At 38.8% G+C, this 18,833-nt stretch overlaps 1 protein-coding gene across 10 annotated transcripts in view; it reads right to left on the bottom strand.

The window, feature by feature from the left end:
• Positions 1-18,833, bottom strand: part of LOC147370072 (uncharacterized) — a 204,243-nt gene that overhangs the window by 127,024 nt on the left and 58,386 nt on the right. The window lies entirely within an intron of this gene.

Raw genomic sequence — 18,833 nt, 5'->3', positions numbered from 1 at the left:
TCTTATCAGAACTCTTTTCATCTTATACTTTCAGCATCATTTTCAGGATATAAATTAACTTAGTCCAGAGCTACTGCTTTTTAACACTCACAATGGGAGAGAGTGATTGTGACTGAATGTTGAATACACCCCAGGGTACACGAGCAGTCAATGAGTTATCATCTTTGCACAGTATTATCTCATTCATTAAGCCAATGAGGTAGACACACACACACACAAAAGAGCTGGGGGAGAAGAGAGAGCAGTGTAGATTATAAAAAATTATGTATAAGCAAAAATAATAAGTTTTAGAAATTAGGAGTTTCTGAGAAGTAGCTTCATCTTTTCTAACATCACTGATTTATATATTCCCAGCAGATTAATACATTTTGACTAAAAGGATTAAAATAATTGAATTTAATGTTAAATGGCTTTAATTCTTTTTTTATAGAATTATAATTGTTTTCTTTTTTTAATTTAAACTTATTTATTTTAATTGGAGGCTAATTACTTTACAATATTTATTGGTTTTGCCATGCATCAACATGAATCCACCACAGGTGTACACGTGTTCCCCATTCTGAACCCCCCTCCCACCTCCCTCCCCGTACCATCCCTCTGGGTCATCCCAGTGCACCGGGCCCAAGCATCCTGTATCCTGCATCAAACCTGGACTGGCGATCCATTTCTTATATGATATTATACATGTTTCAATGTCATTCTCCCAAATCATTCCACCCTCTCCCTCTCAATACTTAAGGGGAAATATAACATCAATAGTGATATGTATCATGAAATCTATAAAGAACATTAGTGAGATGTCTCAGATTTAGAGCCCACCCACCATCACCTGCATTTTTTCAATAGGGTCTGTTTCATTAAAGCTGGTACTTAGAAAGAGTAATAACAACTGCTTTTACCCTACTATATTTAAAGACATTAAAATTTTTCCATAAAAAAGTGAGGACCTATGAGATGAGATGATTTCCTTAAGTTCAGTGGGGCAATGCTTCTTAAAAATCAGGTCTTCCACCTCCTGTGTTAGCCTTTCCCAAATGGTAACCCATAAATACTGTCATGCCAAATGCTCTAAGAAGAAAGGGTTCCATGGAAATATAAATAAGAGCAAGCATTTCAAATCACAACTTTCATTTGAAATTACTAAACCCTGTATGTATGTATATTATATGTGTGTGTGTATCAGTTAAGTTCAGTCACTCAGTTGTGTCCAGCTCTTTGCAATCCCATGAATTTCAGCACGCCAGGCCTTCCCGTCAATCACCAACTCTGGGAATCCACCCAAACTCATGTCCATTGTGTTGGTGATGCCATCCAACTATCTCATCCTCTGTCGTCCCCATCTCCTCCTGCCACAAATCTTTCCCAGAATCAGGGTCTTTTGAAATGAGTCAGCTCTCCACCTAAGGTGGCCAAATATTGGAGTTTCAGCTTTAGCATCAGTCCTTCCGACAAACACCCAGGACTGATCCCCTTTAGGATGGAGTGGTTGGATCTCCTTGCAGTCCAAGGGACTCTCAAGTGTGTGTGTATATATATATGTATACATAAACTATCTCAATTCAGTTCAGTTCAGTCGCTCATTTGTGTCTGACTCTTCGCGACCCCATGAATTGCAGCACGTCAGGCCTCTGTGTCCATCACCAACTCCCAGAGATCACTCAAAAAAATGCGCATCAAGTCTGTGATGCCATCCAGCCATCTCATCCTCTGTCATCCCCTTTTTCTCCTTCCCCTAATCGCTCCCAACATCAGTCTTTTCCAATGAGTCAACTCTTCGCATGAGGTGTCAAAGTATTGGAGTTTCAGCTTTAGCATCAGTCCTTCCAAAGAACACCCAGGGCTGATCTCCTTTAGAATAGACTGGTTGGATGTCCTTGCAGTCCAAGGGACTCTCAAGAGTCTTCTCCAACACCACAGTTCAAAAGCATCAATTTTTTGGTGCTCAGCTTTCTTCACAGTCCAACTCTCACATCTATACATGACCGCAGGAAAAACCATAGCCTTGACAAGATGGACCTTTGTTGGCAAAGTAATGTCTCTGCTTTTCAATATGCTATCTAGGTCTGTCATAACTTTCCTTCCAAGGAGTAGGCGTCTTTTAATTTCATGGCTGTAGTCAACATCTGCAGTGATTTTGGAGCCCCCAAAAATAAAGTCAGCCACTGTTTCCCCATCTATTTCCCATGAAGTGATGGGAACAGATGCCATGAACTTAAGTTTTCTGAATGTTGAGCTTTAAGCCAACTTTTTCATTCTCCTCTTTTATTTCATCAAGAGGCTTTTGAGTTCCTCTTCACTTTCTGCCATAAGGGTGGTGTCATCTGCATATCTGAGGTTATTGATATTTCTCCCAGCAATCTTGATTCCAGCTTGTGTTTCTTCCAGCCAAGTGTTTCTCATGATGTACTCTGCATGTAAGTTAAATAAGCAGGGTGACAATATACAGCCTTGATGTACTCCTTTTCCTATTTGGAACCAGTCCATTGTTCCATGTCCAGTTCTAACTGCTGCTTCCTGACCTGCATATAGGTTTCTCAAGAGGCAGGTCAGGTGGTCTGGTATTCCCATCTATTTCAGAATGTTCCACAGTTTCTTGTGATCCACACAGTCAAAGGCTTTGGCATAGACAATAAAGTAGAAATAGATGTTTTCCTGGAACTCTCTTGTTTTTTCGATGATCCAGTAAATGTTGGCAATTTGATCTCTGGTTCCTCTGCCTTTTCTAAAACCAACTTGAATATCACGAAGTTCACAGTTCACGTATTGCAGAAGCCTGGCTTGGAGACTCTTGAGCATTACTTTACTTGCGTGTGAGATGAGTGCAATTGTGCGGTAGTTTGAGAATTCTTTGGCATTGTCTTTCTTTGGGATTGGAATGAAAACTGACCTTTTCCAGTCCTGTGGCCACTGCTGAGTTGTCCAAATTTGCTAGCATATTGAGTCCAGCACTTTCCCAGCATCATCTTTCAAGATTTGAAATAGCTCAACTGGAATTCCATCACCTCCACTAGCTTTGTTCATAGTGATGCTTTCCAATGCCCACTTGACTTCACATTCCAGGATGTCTGGTTCTAAGTGAGTGATCACACCATCGTGATTATCTGGGTCATGAAGATCTTTTTTGCACAGTTCTTCTGTGTATTCTTGCCACCTTTTCTTGATATCTTCTGCTTCTGTTAGGTCCATACCATTTCTGTCCTTTATCAAGCCCATCTTTGCATGAAATATTCCCTTGGTATCTCTAATTTACTTGAAGAGATCTGTAGCCTTTCCCATTCTGTTGTTTTCCTCCATTTGTTTGCATTGTTTGCTGAGGAAGGCTTTCTTATCTCTCCTTGCTATTCTTTGGAACTCTGCATTCGGAGGCTTATATCTTTCCTTTTCTCCTTTGCTTTTCGCTTCTCTTCTCTTCACAGCTAATTGTAAGGCCTCCCCAGACAGCCATTTTGCTTTTTTGCATTTCTTTTCCATGGGGATGGTCTTGATCCCTGTCTCCTGTACAATGTCATGAACCTCCATCCATAGTTCATCAGGCACTCTATCTATCAGATCAAGGCCCTTAAATCTATTTCTCACTTCCATTGTATAAACATAAGGGATTTAATTTAGGTCATAGCTGAACGGTCTAGTGGTTTTCCCTACTTTCTTCAATTTCAGTCTGAATTTGGCAATAAGGAGTTCATGGTCCGAGCCACAGTCAACTCCCGGTCTTGTTTTCACTGACTGTATAGAGTTTCTCCATCTTTGTTTGCAATGAATATAATCAATCTGATTTCGGTATTGACCATCTGGTGATGTCCATGTGTAGAGTCTTCTCTTGTGTTGTTGGAAGAGGGTGTTTGCTATGACCAGTGCATAATCTTGGCAAAACTCTATTAGCCTTTGCCCTGCTTCATTCCATATTCCAAGGCCAAATTTGCCTGTTACTCCAGGTGTTTCTTGACTTCCTACTTTTGCATTCCAGTCCCCTATAATGAAAAGGACATCTTTTTTGGGTGTTAGTTCTAAAAGGTCTTGTAGGTCTTCACAGAACTCTTCAACTTCAGCTTCTTCAGCGTTACTGGTTGGGGCATAGACTTGGAGTACTGTGATATTGAATGGTTTGCCTTGGAAACGAACAGAGATCATTCTGTCGTTTTTGAGATTGCATCCAAGTACTGCATTTCAGACTCTTTTGTTGACCATGATGGCTACTCCATTTCTTCTAAGGAATCCTGCCCACAGTAGTAGATATAATGGTCATCTGAGTTAAATTCACCCATTCCAGTCTTTAGTTCGCTGATACCTAGAATGTCGATGTTCACTCTTGCCATCTGTTTGACCACTTCTAATTTGCCTTGATTCATGAACCTAACATTCCAGGTTCCTATGCAATATTGCTCTTCACAGCATCGGACCTTGCTTCTATCACCAGTCACATCCACAGCTGGGTATTCTTTTTGCTTTGGCTCCATCCCTTCATTCTTTCTGGAGTTATTTCTCCACTGATCTCCAGTAGCATATTGGGCACCTACTGACCTGGGGAGTTCCTCTTTCAGTATCCTATCATTTTGCCTTTTCATACTGTTCATGGGGTTCTCAAGGCCAGAGTACTGAAGTGGTTTGCCATTCCCTTCTCCAGTGGACCACATTCTGTCAGATCTCTCCACCATGACCCGCCCGTCTTGGGTTGCCCCACGGGCATGGCTTAGTTTCACTGAGTTAGACAAGGCTGTGGTCCTAGTGTGATTAGATTAGTTTTATGTGAGTATGGTTTCAGTGTGTCTGCCCTCTGATGCCCTCTCGCAACACTTACAGTCTTGCTTGGGTTTCTTTTACCTTGGACGTGGGGTATCTCTTCACGGCTGCTCCAGCAAAGTGCAGCCACTGTTCCTTACCTTGGACAAGGTATGTCTCCTCACCGCCACCCCTCCTGACAATGAACATGGAGTGGCTCCTCTCGTCCCTCCTGCGCCAGCATAAACTATCTAAATTTTATATATATATATATATATATATATATATATATATATATATATATATAATATAGTATATTGATATACATCAACATATAATACTTCATATATATTTTAATATATCTATATATATCATATTATATATAATCTATATTTCTATATAGATCAACTATCTATATGTGTGTGTATATATATACATAAACTATCTGGATGATATATGTATCATATAGTATATTGATATAAATCAATATATGTCATATATATTATATATCATATATATATTATATATTAGGTATTTTCCCAGAATGCCTATTTATAAAGCAAATACAGATCTTTTTATAATAACCCTTTTAGACAGTTGGTGGCATACAAATTCAGAGGTGTGCTTTTTCTTTTGTCACCGAACAATATATATGATAGATTATTCCATACTAGTACACAGGGAGCTTCCTTATCATTTTATGTTATGTTTTCTATCATGGAAGTGGTGGACATTTGTGTTCTTTATAATCTTTTGTTACTACAGACAATGAACCATAAATAACTGTACATTTCACCATTTGGTATATGTGTGTATATGTTTAGAAGTAGAATGCCTGGGTTAAATGTATATGCACCTGTGATTAAAAGTTGTACTAAAAATGTATGATAGTATCTTCATAGTGTCTCCCAAATTTAAAATTTTCTAATCCTGTTATTTTTTAAAAGGAAATATATCTCAGCATTCTTTTAATGTTCTTTCCTTATTGGTTTTAAATTTAAGAAACTTGCCATGTTTTTAAGAATAATTTTTGCTTTCCAATTCTGTGAATTTCCTAGTTGGGGGTTGCACTTATTTTCCATTGATTTATTAACCATTTTATTATACATTTGCAGGAGCTCTTTCCATACTTGAGAGAATAACATTTCATCTTTAATAGTAATTTGAAAACACCTTTTTCAGTGTGTCACTGCGTTTTGAATTTACTTACACATTTTTTGTTTTACAAACTTGGTCGGTGTAGTCACACTTACCATTTTTTAATGGATGCTAGATTTGGAAACATAACTATAAAGGGAATTCTTATTAACTCTTGGATCCATTTGAAACTTGCCTTGGCCTATGATGTGATCCTTTTATTAATCTTCAGTTCTTACCCATATGTCTATCCATTTGTCAGAGCAAAATAAAAAAAAAAAAAGTTCATCTTTTCCTACTGATCAGAGATGCCATGTTCATCATGTGCTAAGCTATCTTGTGTGCTGGGTTTACTCGTGGTCCTTATTTTGTTTCACTGGACTCTCTGTAAGCTTATGGACCTGCATTAAACTTATTTAATTACTACAAATTCAAACAAAACATTGATGAAAGCAACTGAGGGAGACGCAAATAAATGAAAAGCTACTCCGCGCTCACAGATGGGAAGAATTAATACTCTTAAAGTGATCATATTACCCAAAGTGATCCACAGGTTACATGCACTCCTTGACAAAATTCCTATGCCATTTTTAAGAAAACTAGAAAAAGCAAGCCTAGAATTCATATGGAAACATAAAAGAACCCAAACAGCTAAACAAATCTGGAGGCATATCCTGATTTCAAAAAATGCTACAAAGCAATAGCAGACAAAACACCATGGAAAAGAGACGAAGGAACAGAATAAAGAGGCCCGGAATATAGATAAATATTGCCAATTAATCTTTGACAAAGTTGCTGCAAATACAAAACGGGGGAAGGACAGTGTCTCCAATAAACTGTTCTAGGATAACTGGAGAATGCTGCCTAAGTTGCTTCAGTCATGTTCAGCTCCTTGCGCCCCTATGGAGTGTAGCCCATTAGGCTCCTCTGTCCATGGGATTCTCCAGGCAAGAGTACTGGAGTGGGTTGCCATTCCCTCATCCAGGAGATCTTCCCCACTCAGGGATAAAACACTTGTCTCTTAAATTTCCTGCACTGGCATGTGGGTTCTTTACCACGAGCACCACTAGGGAAGCCCAGAATAATTGATATCTATATGCAAAAGAAAGGAATTGGCCCCTTTCTCACATCCATGAGGATTCCTCAAAAACTAAACTACCATATGATCCAGTAATCCTACCTTAGGTATATATCCAAAAGAAGTAAAATCAGTAACTCAAAGAGATCTCTGAATTACCATGTTCATAACATTATTATTTACAGTAACCAAAATACAGAATTGACCCAGCTGTCTATTGCCAAATGAGTGGATTGAAAAAATAAAAAAGTGTTATATATATGTAATGGGATATTATTCAGTGATAAAGAAAGGAAATCCTGTTATTTGGGACAACATGGATGAACTTGGAAAATATTATGCTGAATGAAACAAACCAGGCATTGAAAGCCAAATTATGCATGATCCCACTTAGTGGAATCTAAAATCATCAAAACCATTAGCACAGAATGTGGAATGGTGGTTGCTGGGGGCTGGAGGAAATGAGGAAATGTTGGTCAAAGGGAAAAAAAGTTTTAGATGTTTGGAATGAATAAATTTGGGGACTATAATGTACACCATGGTAACCATAGTTAATAACACAGCACTGGAAACTTGCTAAGACAGTAGATATTGTGTTCTCTCTATAAACACACACCAAAAAAAAAAAAGAAAAAAAAACACTATGTGAGATGAGGGATGTGTTAATTTGTTAATTAACTTGACTGTGGTAAGTTAAATTACGTTAAAATGTACACACACATCAAAACATCAAGTTGTACATTGTAAATTCATGCAAATTTTGCATGTCAATTTTAGCTCAGCAAAGTTGGAAAAAAGGAATAAATTAATTTATAATGTTTTTAACCTGAACTAGTGTGGTTCTACACATTGTTTTTTTTTTTTTTTCCAAAATTTTTCTCACTATTCTCTTTCGGTTGTTTTTTCCTCCAAAGTTTAGAATTAATCTGTTTAGTTAAAAAAAAAAAATGCCTGCTAGAATTTGGTATTTTCATTGCCATCATAGTAAATTTATGAATAAACTTTAAAAATTATATTACTTTTAATGTACCTTATTGATTTAATTGTTCTATTAATACATGTTAACTCTTTCCTTCTGTTCAAGATTTATTTTATGTTGGTGTTGATTGTTTAAAAGCTACTTTCTCTAAGTTTTGCACATTTCATACTGTGCACATTTTAGAACTGTCTACCATGCTGGTATTTTGAATTGGTTAATTTCTTCCAGTATTTTATGCATGAAAAATTTGCATATATTGATTTTGCACATCAATGTGTTATAATATTCATGTATAATTGTATTCATGTTTTTAGCTAATTATCTTCTATTTCCCACATATACCATTGTATCATCTTCAAGTGTACAAAAATTTATTATAAAATTTTTTTCTTCTAGGTTTTTAAAATTTTTATTGACTATTATCAAAGTAAAATAATAATAGTAATATGAGTAGATATTTGTCCTTCACTATTTACATTAATAGAATTGCCTCTAAATGTTTCCCCATCAAAGCATCATGGTGGTTTTTGAGCTGAGACTGATATATTTTATAAAGTGAAACTATATCTACAGATTCATGTTTTATTTATTGTTTTTATCCAAAATGTTTAATTTTCAGTTTCCATATAGGTATGAAGCAACAGAATCAGACATGGAACAACAGACTGGTTCAAAATTGGGATAAGAGTACACCAAGGCTGTATATCGTCACCCTGCTTATTTAACTCATATGCAGAGTACATCATGCAAAATGCCAGGCTGGATGAAGCACAGGCTGGAATCAAGATTGAAAGGAGAAATATTGATAACCTCAGATGCAGATAACACCACCCTTATGGCAGAAAGCAAAGAGGAACTAAAGAGCCTCTTGACAAAGGTGAAAGATGAGAGTGGAAAAGTTGGCTTAAAACAATATTGAAAAAATGAAGATCATGGCATCTGGTCCCATCACTTCATGACAAATAGATGGGGAAAAAGTGGAAACAGTGACAGACTATTTTCTTGGGATTCAAAATCAATTGCCAACTGCAACTTAATTGGCAAGCAAAATGTTTGAAATTTCCAATCAAATTCAAATCTTTTTGGATGGATGAAATGTATCTTTCCAAGTGTCATTATGAAATTACTCATAAGAATTCACCCCTTTGTACATACACTATAACTTAATTACTAAGGAAGAGAATGAGGGAAACAAATACATTCACTTATTATTCCTCATGACACACAACAAAGGAAGAGAGAGCTTAACAGCTGAAGGGTAACATGGAAAACACAGCTCTGAACGTCATCATTGTAAACACTGAGTTTATCAAGTTTACTAACTAATGAGTTGAAAGCCAACTTATTACTCAAAAAATTAGGTTTATTTTTCTTCAAGTTTTAACCAATCAGAGCACATAATGAATAAAGTACATTTCACTCGTTGTTTAAGAACAAAGTGAATTTTTAACTAACATACTCTTGAAAAAATACAGGGTGTGTCACAAGCTAGTTAGCTGCATTAACAGAGCATTTGGATCAGGCTTCCTTCTATGGATTGGCCAATAACTGATTATGTTTCTGGAGACCCACTTCAGAGAGCTGATATGGGATTTTCTTAAGAACAGGCCAAGATGAGAGAAGGAGCTAATCATACTCCATTTATTTACCTTTAGTCTTCCTTACTATGGAGAAAATGTAGGACTTCAATTTCAAATGTGTTTAAATACTTTATTATTACTCATATTTACACTTGATCTTAGCCAAAAATCTGATAGGTGATTTATTACTCAAATCTAAAAGCTGGTTCCATAATTTCATGGGAAATAGATGGGGAAACAGTGGAAACAGTGTCAGAATTTATTTTGGGAGGGGGCTCCAAAATCACTGCAGATGGTGACTGCAGCCATGAAATTAAAAGATGCTTACTCCTTGGAAGGAAAGTTATGACCAACCTAGATAGCATATTCAAAAGCAGAGACATTACTTTGCCAACAAAGGTCCATCTAGTCAAGGCTATGGTTTTTCCTGTGGTCATATATGGATGTGAGAGTTGGACTGTGAAGAAAGCTGAGCGCCGAAGAATTGATGCTTTTGAACTGTGGTGTTGGAGAAGACTCTTGGGAGTCCCTTGGACTGCAAGGAGATCCAACCAGTCCATTCTAAAGGAGATCAGCCCTGGGATTTCTTTGGAAGGAATGATGCTAAAGCTGAAACTCCAGTACTTTGGCCACCTCATGCAAAGAGTTGACTCATTGGAAAAGACTCTGATGCTGGGAGGGATTGGGGGCAGGAGGAAAAGGGGACGACAGAGGATGAGATGGCTGGATGGCATCACTGACTCGATGGATGTGAGTTTGAGTGAACCCTGGGAGTTGGTGATGGACAGGGAGGCCTGCTGCTGCTAAGTCGCTTCAGTCGTGTCCGACTCTGTGGGGCCCCAGATACGGCAGCCCACCAGGCACCCCCGTCCCTGGGACTCTCCAGGCAAGAACACTGGAGTGGGTTGCCATTTCCTTCTCCAATGCATGAAAGTGAAAAGTGAAAGAGAAGTCACTCAGTCGTGCCCGACTCCTAGTGACCCCATGGACTGCATCCTACCAGGCTCCTCTGTCCATAGGATTTGCCAGGCAAGAGTACTGGAGTGGGTTGCCATTGCCTTCTCTGACAGGGAAGCCTGGCATGCTGCAATTCATGAGGTCGCAAAGAGTCGGACACGATTGAGCGACTGAACTGAACTGAACTGAAAAGCTATAATTTCTGGATTAGCACCCTGTTCATCCAAGTATGATTATCAATTTTGAAACCACAAATTTAATTCAAATCTGGGAAGAACCTGTCTTAATGAGCAAATTTAAAGAGAAACAAAGTTTGACATCTTGCACAATTTTGTCTTATTTTTTTTTAAGAGTTGGATGTTTAAAAAAGAAAAACAGACACACACAAAAATACACTGTTTCATACATTTGTGTATGTGTGTTGTTGTTTAATCACTAAGTCGTGTCCAACTGTTTGAGAACCCATGAACTGTAGCCCATTAGGCTCCTCTGTCCATGAGATTTCCCAGGCAAGAATACTGGAGTGAGTTGCCCTTTCCTTCTTCAGAGGATCTTCCCGACCCAGGAATCAAATGTATGTCTCTTGGATTGGCACAAGGATTCTTTAACACTAAACTATCAGGGAAGTATATGTGTACATACATATAATGCCACTTGCACAAGAATTCATTCTATTAAATAACAATACAGCACTGTGGGGAGAAGAGACAAGATGATGGAGTAGGACATGAGCATACCTCTTCTTGCAGAAACACCAAAATCACACCTAACCACTGGAAAAAAATCACTGACAAAAACTGCTGGAAGCTACCAAAAAAATAATATAAATAAAATAAAATCCCTACATCCAAGTACAAAGAAGAAGCAACAGCAAGATGGTAGGAAATAGCAATCTCAATAAATATCAAATCCTATAACCCTTGTATATTTTGGAGATTAATTCTTGCAGCTCATCCAGCTCAATACCAGAAAAATAAATGACCCAATAAAAAAATGGGCCAAAGAACTAAACAGACATGTCTTCTTTCTCCAAAGAAGACATACAGATGGCTAACAAACACACAGAAAGATGCTCAACATCACTCATTATCAGAGAAATGCAAATCAAAACCACAATGAGGTACCATCTCATGCCGGTCAGAATGGCTGTCATCAAAAAGTCTACAAACAGTAAGTGCTGGAGAGGGTGTGGAGAAAAGGGAACCCTCTTACATTGTTGGTGGGAATGCAAACTAGTACAGCCACTATGGAGAACAGTGTGGAGATTCCTTAAAAAACTGGAAATAGGACTGCCATATGACTTAGCAATCCCACTGCTGGGCATACACACTGAGAAATCCAGAATTAAAAGAGACACATGCACCCCAATGTTCCTTGCAGCACTGTTTACAATAGCTGGGACATGGGAGCAACCTAGATGTCCATTGGCAGATGAATGGATAAGAAAGCTGTGGTACATATACATAATGGAGTATTACTCAGCTATTAAAAAGAACACAACTTGAGTCAGTTCTAATGAGGTGGATGAAACTGGAGCCTATTATACAGAGTGAAGTAAGCCAGAAAGAAAAACACCAATACAGTACACTAACACATATATATGAAAGTTAGAAATATGGTAATGATAACCCTGTATGAGAGACAGCAAAAGAGACACAGATGTATAGAACAGTCTTTTGGACTCTGTGGGGAAGGTGAGGGTGGAATGATTTGAGAGAATAGCATTCAAACATATATATTATCATATGTGAAACAGATCACCAGTCCAGGTTTGATGAATGAGACAGGGTGCTCAGGGCAGGTGCACTGGGATGACCCTGAGGGATGGGATGGGGAGGAATGTGGGAGGGGGGTTCAGGATGGGGAACACATGTACGTCTGTGGTGGATTCAGGTCAATGTATGGCAAAACCAATACAATATTGTAAAGTAATTAGCCTCCAATTAAATTAATTAATTTAAAGAAAATCAAACCCCATACCCACCAGGTGGGTGACCCACAAACTGGAACACGATTATACCAGAGTCGTTCTCTCATGGAAGTGAAAGTTTTGAGCTAAGTCATGCTTCCCAACCTGGGGGTCTGGCAATGAGAGCTGGTGGGCAGGGGGGTGTATTTATCAAGCAGCTGTTTATTATGGAAGACGTGAGGCAGCCTGTTTATGGATGGGTGGGAATGTGTTCCTGCCCTGTGGTTTGTTTGGTTTGAGACACCCCTGTACCACGGGGATGTTGGGTGGGGCTGTTGGGTGGGTCCAGGCCTTGGTGAAAAAATGGCAGCCTCCAAGCTTATGCCGATGAGTAGTCACCAGAACTGCTGCCTTCAGTGTCCTTCCTTGTCCCCAAGGTGAGCTACATCTGCCTCCCCATCTCCACAGGAGACACTCTAATACTTAGCAGGTAAGTCTGACTCAGTAACTTGTGAGGTTACCACTTATTTCCCTGGGCACTGCTGAGCAGAAGACCCTGAGAGCATCCCCACAAAGTGGAGTTTCAGTTTGCTCCAGCCCTAGGGAGAGCCTGCAGTGAAACCCCACTAGCCTTCAAAGCCAGATTCTGTGTGGCATCCTCCCTATCAACAGTGAAAATTTGAAAGCATTTCCTCTAAGATCAGGAAAAGACAAGAATGTTGACTCTGGCCACTTTCATTCAACATAGTTCTAGAAATCCTAGACACAGCAATCAGAGAAGAAAAAGGAATAAAAGCAATCCAAATTGGAAAAGAATAAATAAAATTGTCACTAGTTTGCAGATGACATGATAAAATACATTGAAAATTCTAAAGGGCTACCATAAAATTACTAGAGCTTATCAATGAATTTGATAAAGTTGCAGGACACAAAATAAATACACAATTTTTTTGTATTCCTATGCACTATAAACTAACAACTAAAAACTATAAAGAGAAATTTAAAAGATAATCCCATTTACCATCAAACCAAAATGAATAAAATAGGTAGGAAAAAACTTACTTAAGGAGGCAAAAGACCTATAGTCTGAAAACTATAAGACTTCAATTAAAAAGAATTTGAACATGACACAAGCAGTTGGAAACATATACTATTAGTTTCAGTTGGAAGAATATATATTGTCAAAATGACTACACTACAGGTTCAATGCAATAGAATTACCAATGGCATTTTTCACAGATCTGGAAGAAAATATACTTAAAATTTTCATGGACACAGAAGACTCCAAAGAGCAAATGCAATCTCAAGAAAGAAAAATGGACCTGGAGGAATCCGGCTCCCTGACTTCAGCCTATAGTACAAAGCTACAGTAAAACAATATGCTACTGTCCTCAAAATAGAAATATTAGTTCAGTTCAGTCACTCAGTAGTGTCCGACTCTTTGCGACCCCATGAATCGCAGCACGCCAGGCCTCCTTGTCCATCACCAACTCCCGGAGTTCACCCAGACTCATGTTCATTGAGTCAGTGATGCCATCCAGGCATCTCACCCTCTGTCGTCCCCTTCTCCTCCCGCCCCCAATCCCTCCCAGCATCAGAGTCTTTTCCAGTGAGTCAACTCTGCATGAGGTGGCCAAAGTACTGGAGTTTCAGCTTTAGCCTCATTCCTTCCAAAGAACACCCAGGGATGATCTTCAGAATGGACTGGTTGGATCTCTTTGCAGTCCAAGGGACTCTGAAGAGTCTTCTCCAACACCACAGTTCAAAAGCATCAATTCTTCAGTGCTCAGCCTTCTTCACAGTCCAACTCTCACATCCATACATGACCACAGGAAAAACCATAGCCTTGACTATATGAACCTTTGTTGGCAAAGTAATGTCTCTGCTTTTGAATATGCTATCTAGGTTGGTCATAACTTTCCTTCCAAGGAGTAAGCGTCATTTAATTTCATGGCTGCAGTCACCATCTGCAGTGATTTTGGAGCCCAGAAAAATATGGTCTGACACTGTTTCCACTGTTTCCCCATCTATTTGCCATGAAGTGACGGGACCAGATGCCATGATCTTCGTTTTTTGAATGTTGAGCTTTAAGCCAAATTTTTCACTCTCCACTTTCACTTTCATCAAGAAGCTTTTGAGTTCCTCTTCACTTTCTGCCATAAGGGTGGTGTCATCTGCATATCTGAGGTGATTGATATTTCTCCCGACAATCTTGATTCCAGCTTGTGCTTCTTCCAGCCCAGCGTTTCCATCATGTACTCTACATGTAAGTTAAATAAGCAGGAAAACAATATACAACTTTGACGTACTCCTTTTCCAATTTGAAACCAGTCTGTTGTTCCATGTCCAGTTCTAACTGTTGCTTCCTGACCTGCATGCAGATTTCTCAAGAGGCAGGTCAGGTGGTCTGGTATTCCCATCTCTTTCACAATTTTCCACAGTTTATTGTGATCCACACAGTCAAAGGCTTTGGCATAGTCAATAAAGCAGAAATAGATGTTTTTCTGGAACTCTCTTGCTTTTTCCATGATCCAGTGGATGTTGGCAATTTGATCTCTGGTTCCTCTGCCTTTTCTAAAACCAGCTTGAACATCAGGAAGTTCACAGTTCACATATTGCTGAAGTCTGGCTTGGAGAATTTTGAGCATTACTTTACTAGTATGTGAGATGAGTGCAATTGTGTGGTAGTTTGAGCACTCTTTGGCATTGCCGTTCTTTGGGATTGGAATGAAAACTGACCTTTTCCAGTCCTGTGGCCACTGCTGAGTTGTCCAAATTTGCTGGTATATTGAGTCCAGCACTCTCACATCATCATCTTTCAGGATTTGAAATAGCTCAACTGGAATTCCATCACCTCCACTAGCTTTGATTGTAGTGATGCTTTCTAAGGCCCACTTGACTTCACATTCCAGGATGTCTGACTCTAGGTGAGTTTTCACACCATCGTGATTATCTGGGTCATGAAGATCTTTTTTGTACAGTTTTTCTGTGTATTCTTGCCATCTCTTCTTAATATCTTCTGCTTCTGTTAGGTCCATACCATTTCTGTCCTTTATCGAGCCCATCTTTGTATGAAATGTTCCCTTAGTATCTCTAATTTTATTGAAGAAATCTCTAGTCTTTCCCATTCTGTTGTTTTCCTCTATTTCTTTGCATTGATTGCTGAAGAAGGCTTTCTTATCTCTTCTTGCTATTCTTTGGAACTCTGCATTCAGATGCTTATATCTTTCCTTTCCTCCTTTGCTTTTTGCTTCTCTTCTTTTCACAGCTATTTTTAAGACCTCCCCAGACAGCCATTTTGCTTTTTTGCATTTCTTTTCCATGGGGATGGTCTTGATCCCTGTCTCCTGTACAATGTCACGAACCTCCATCCATAGTTCATCAGGCACTCTATCTATCAGATCTAGGCCCTTAAATCTATTTCTCACTTCCATTGTATAATCATAAGGGATTTGATTTAGGTTATAGCTGAATGGTCTACTGGTTTTCCCTACTTTCTTCAATTTCAGTCTGAATTTGGCAATAAGGAGTTCATTATCTGAGCCACAGTCAGCTCCTGGTCTTGTTTTTGCTGACTATATAGAGCTTCTCCAACTTTGGCTGCAAAGAATATAATCAATCTGATTTTGGTGTTGACCATCTGGTGATGTCCATGTGTAGAGTCTTCTCTTGTGTTGTTGGAAGAGGGTGTTTGTTATGACCACTGCATTTTCTTGGTAAAACTCTATTAGTCTTTGCCCTGCTTCATTCCGTATTCCAAGGCCAAATTTTCCTGTTACTCCAGGTGTTTCTTGATTTCCTACTTTTGCATTCCAGTCCCCTATAATGAAACGGACATCTTTTTTGGGTATTAGTTCTAAAAGGTCTTGTAGGTCTTCATAGAACTGTTCAACTTCAGCTTCTTCAGCATTACTGGTTGGGGCATAGACCTGGATTACTGTGATATTGAATGGTTTGCCTTGGAAACAAACAGAGATCATTCTGTCGTTTTTGAGATTGCATCCAAGTACTGCATTTCGGACTCTTTTGTTGACCATGATGGCCATTCCATTTCTTCTGAGGGATTCCTGCCCACAGTAGTAGATATAATGGTCACCTGAGTTAAATTCACCCATTCCAGTCCATTTTAGTTTGCTGATTCCTAGAATGTCGACATTCATTCTTGCCATGTCTTGTTTGACCACTTCCAATTTGCCTTGATTCGTGGACCTGACATTCCAGGTTCCTATGCAATATTGCTCTTTACAGCATTGGACCTTGCTTCTATCACCAGTCACATCCACAGCTGGGTATTCTTTTTGCTTTGGCTCCATCCCTTCATTCTTTCTGGAGTTATTTCTCTTCTGATCTCCAGTAGCATATTGGGCACCTACAGACCTGGGGAGTTCCTCTTTCAGTATCCTATCATTTTGCCTTTTCATACTGTTCATGGGGTTCTCAAGGCCAGAGTACTGAAGTGGTTTGCCATTCCCTTCTCCAGTGGACCACATTCTGTCAGATCTCTCCACCATGACCCACCCATCTTGGGTTGCCCCACGGGCATGGCTTAATTTCATTGAGTTAGACAAGGCTGTGGTCCTAGTGTGATTAGATTGACTATTTTTCTTGAGTATGGTTTCAGTGTGTCTGCCCTCTGATTCCCAAGTAAGACCTACCATCTTACTTGGGTTTCTCTTACCTTGGGCGTGGGGTATCTTTTCACGGCTGCTCCAGCAAAGCGCAGCCACTGCTCCTTACCTTGGACAAGGGGTATCTCCTCACGGCCACCCTTCCTGACCTTCTGGAAAGTCTGGAGATAAACCTACACACCCGTGGTCAACTAATCTATGACAAAGGTAGCAAAACAAAAAATACAATGGAGAAAAGATAGACTCTTCAATAAGTGGTGCTGGGAACACTAAACCGCTACATGTAAAAAGTGAAATTAGGAAATCCCTTAACATCAAGCACAAAAACTTGAAATAGATTAAAGACTGAAATATAAGACCAGATGTTGTAAAACTCTTAGAAGAAAACATAGGCAGAACATTCTTTGACATAATTTGCATCAATATTGTTTTTGATCCTCCTCCTACAGTAATGGAAATGAAAAAGAAGTGGAGCCTAATTAAACTAAAAAACTTTTGCACAGCAAAGGAAACCATAAATAAAATTAAAAGACAACCCTCAGAATGGAAGAAAATATTTGCAAATATGTGACCAAACATAATTTGTCTCCAAAATTTACAAACAGTTCATAAGGTCACATAAAAAAGAAAAACACACAATCATAAAATAGACGGAAGAGTTAAGTAGACATTTCTCCAAAGAAGGCATAAAAATGGCCAAGAAGCACATGGAAAGATGCTGAACATCACTAATTATCAGAGAAATGCAAATCAAAACTACAGAGAGGGATCAACACACACCAGTAAGAATGGCTATCAACAAAAAGTCTACAAACAGTAAATGCTGGAGAGGGTGCTGAGAAAAGAGCCCTCTCCTACACTGTTGGTGGGAATGTAAGTTGGTACAGCCACTACAGACAACAGTATGGAGGTTCCTTAAAAATCTGAAGATATACTACCATCTAATCCAGCAATCCCATTCCTGTGCATATATTCAAAGAAAACCATGGTTCAAAAAGATATGAGCACTTCAGTGTTCATTACAGTGCTTTTTACAATAACCAAGACATGGATGCAACCTAAACGTCCATCAGCAGATGAATGGATAAGAAGATGCGGTACATATATACAATGGGACATTATTCAGCCTTTCAGTGAAATAACGCCATTTGCAGCAATATCGATGGACCTGTAGATTATCATACTAAGGGAAGTAAGTCAAAGGCAAGTATAGGTAATACTTTTCTGTGGGATCTAAAAATAAAGATATAGAGAAACTTATTTGCAAACCAGAAACAGACTCAGAAAAGGAATAGTTTGGGAGTTCGGGACTAACATGTACAGCACAGGGAACTCTGCTGTGTACTCTATAATAACCTAAATGGGAACAGAGTTTGAAAAATAATATATACATGTATATGTGTAACTGAATCACCCTGCTGTATACCTGAAAGTAACATGACAATATTCATCAAATATGCTGTAATATTAAAGTTAAAAAAATTATAGCACTCTGAATTTTCTATTTAGAGCTGCAGTTCCATCCAAAATTTATGCTAACTACACTTTTTTCCATTAAAAAAAAAAAAAAAAAAACTTACAAAAAAAAAAAAAAGTTGGTCAGGGATTAAAAAAAAACTAAAACTCTTCAAAATAAGCATATTTAATTTAATTTCAGTTCAGTTCAGTTCAGTTGCTCAGTCGTGTCTGACTCTTTGCAATCCCATGAACCACAGAATGCCAGCCCTCTCTGTCCATCACCAAATCCCAGAGTCCACCCAAACCCATGTCCATTGAATTGGTGATGCCGTCAAACCATCTCATCCTCTGTCGTCCCCTTCTCCTCCTGCCCCCAATCCCTCCCAGCATC

The sequence above is a fragment of the Bos grunniens genome, chromosome 7, assembly GCF_055505025.1.
Source record: "Bos grunniens cultivar Pamir isolate PY7600 chromosome 7, Bosgru_T2T1.0, whole genome shotgun sequence".
NCBI classification, from domain to species: Eukaryota; Metazoa; Chordata; class Mammalia; order Artiodactyla; family Bovidae; genus Bos; species Bos grunniens.
This window is presented reverse-complemented; position numbering and strand designations above follow the sequence as displayed.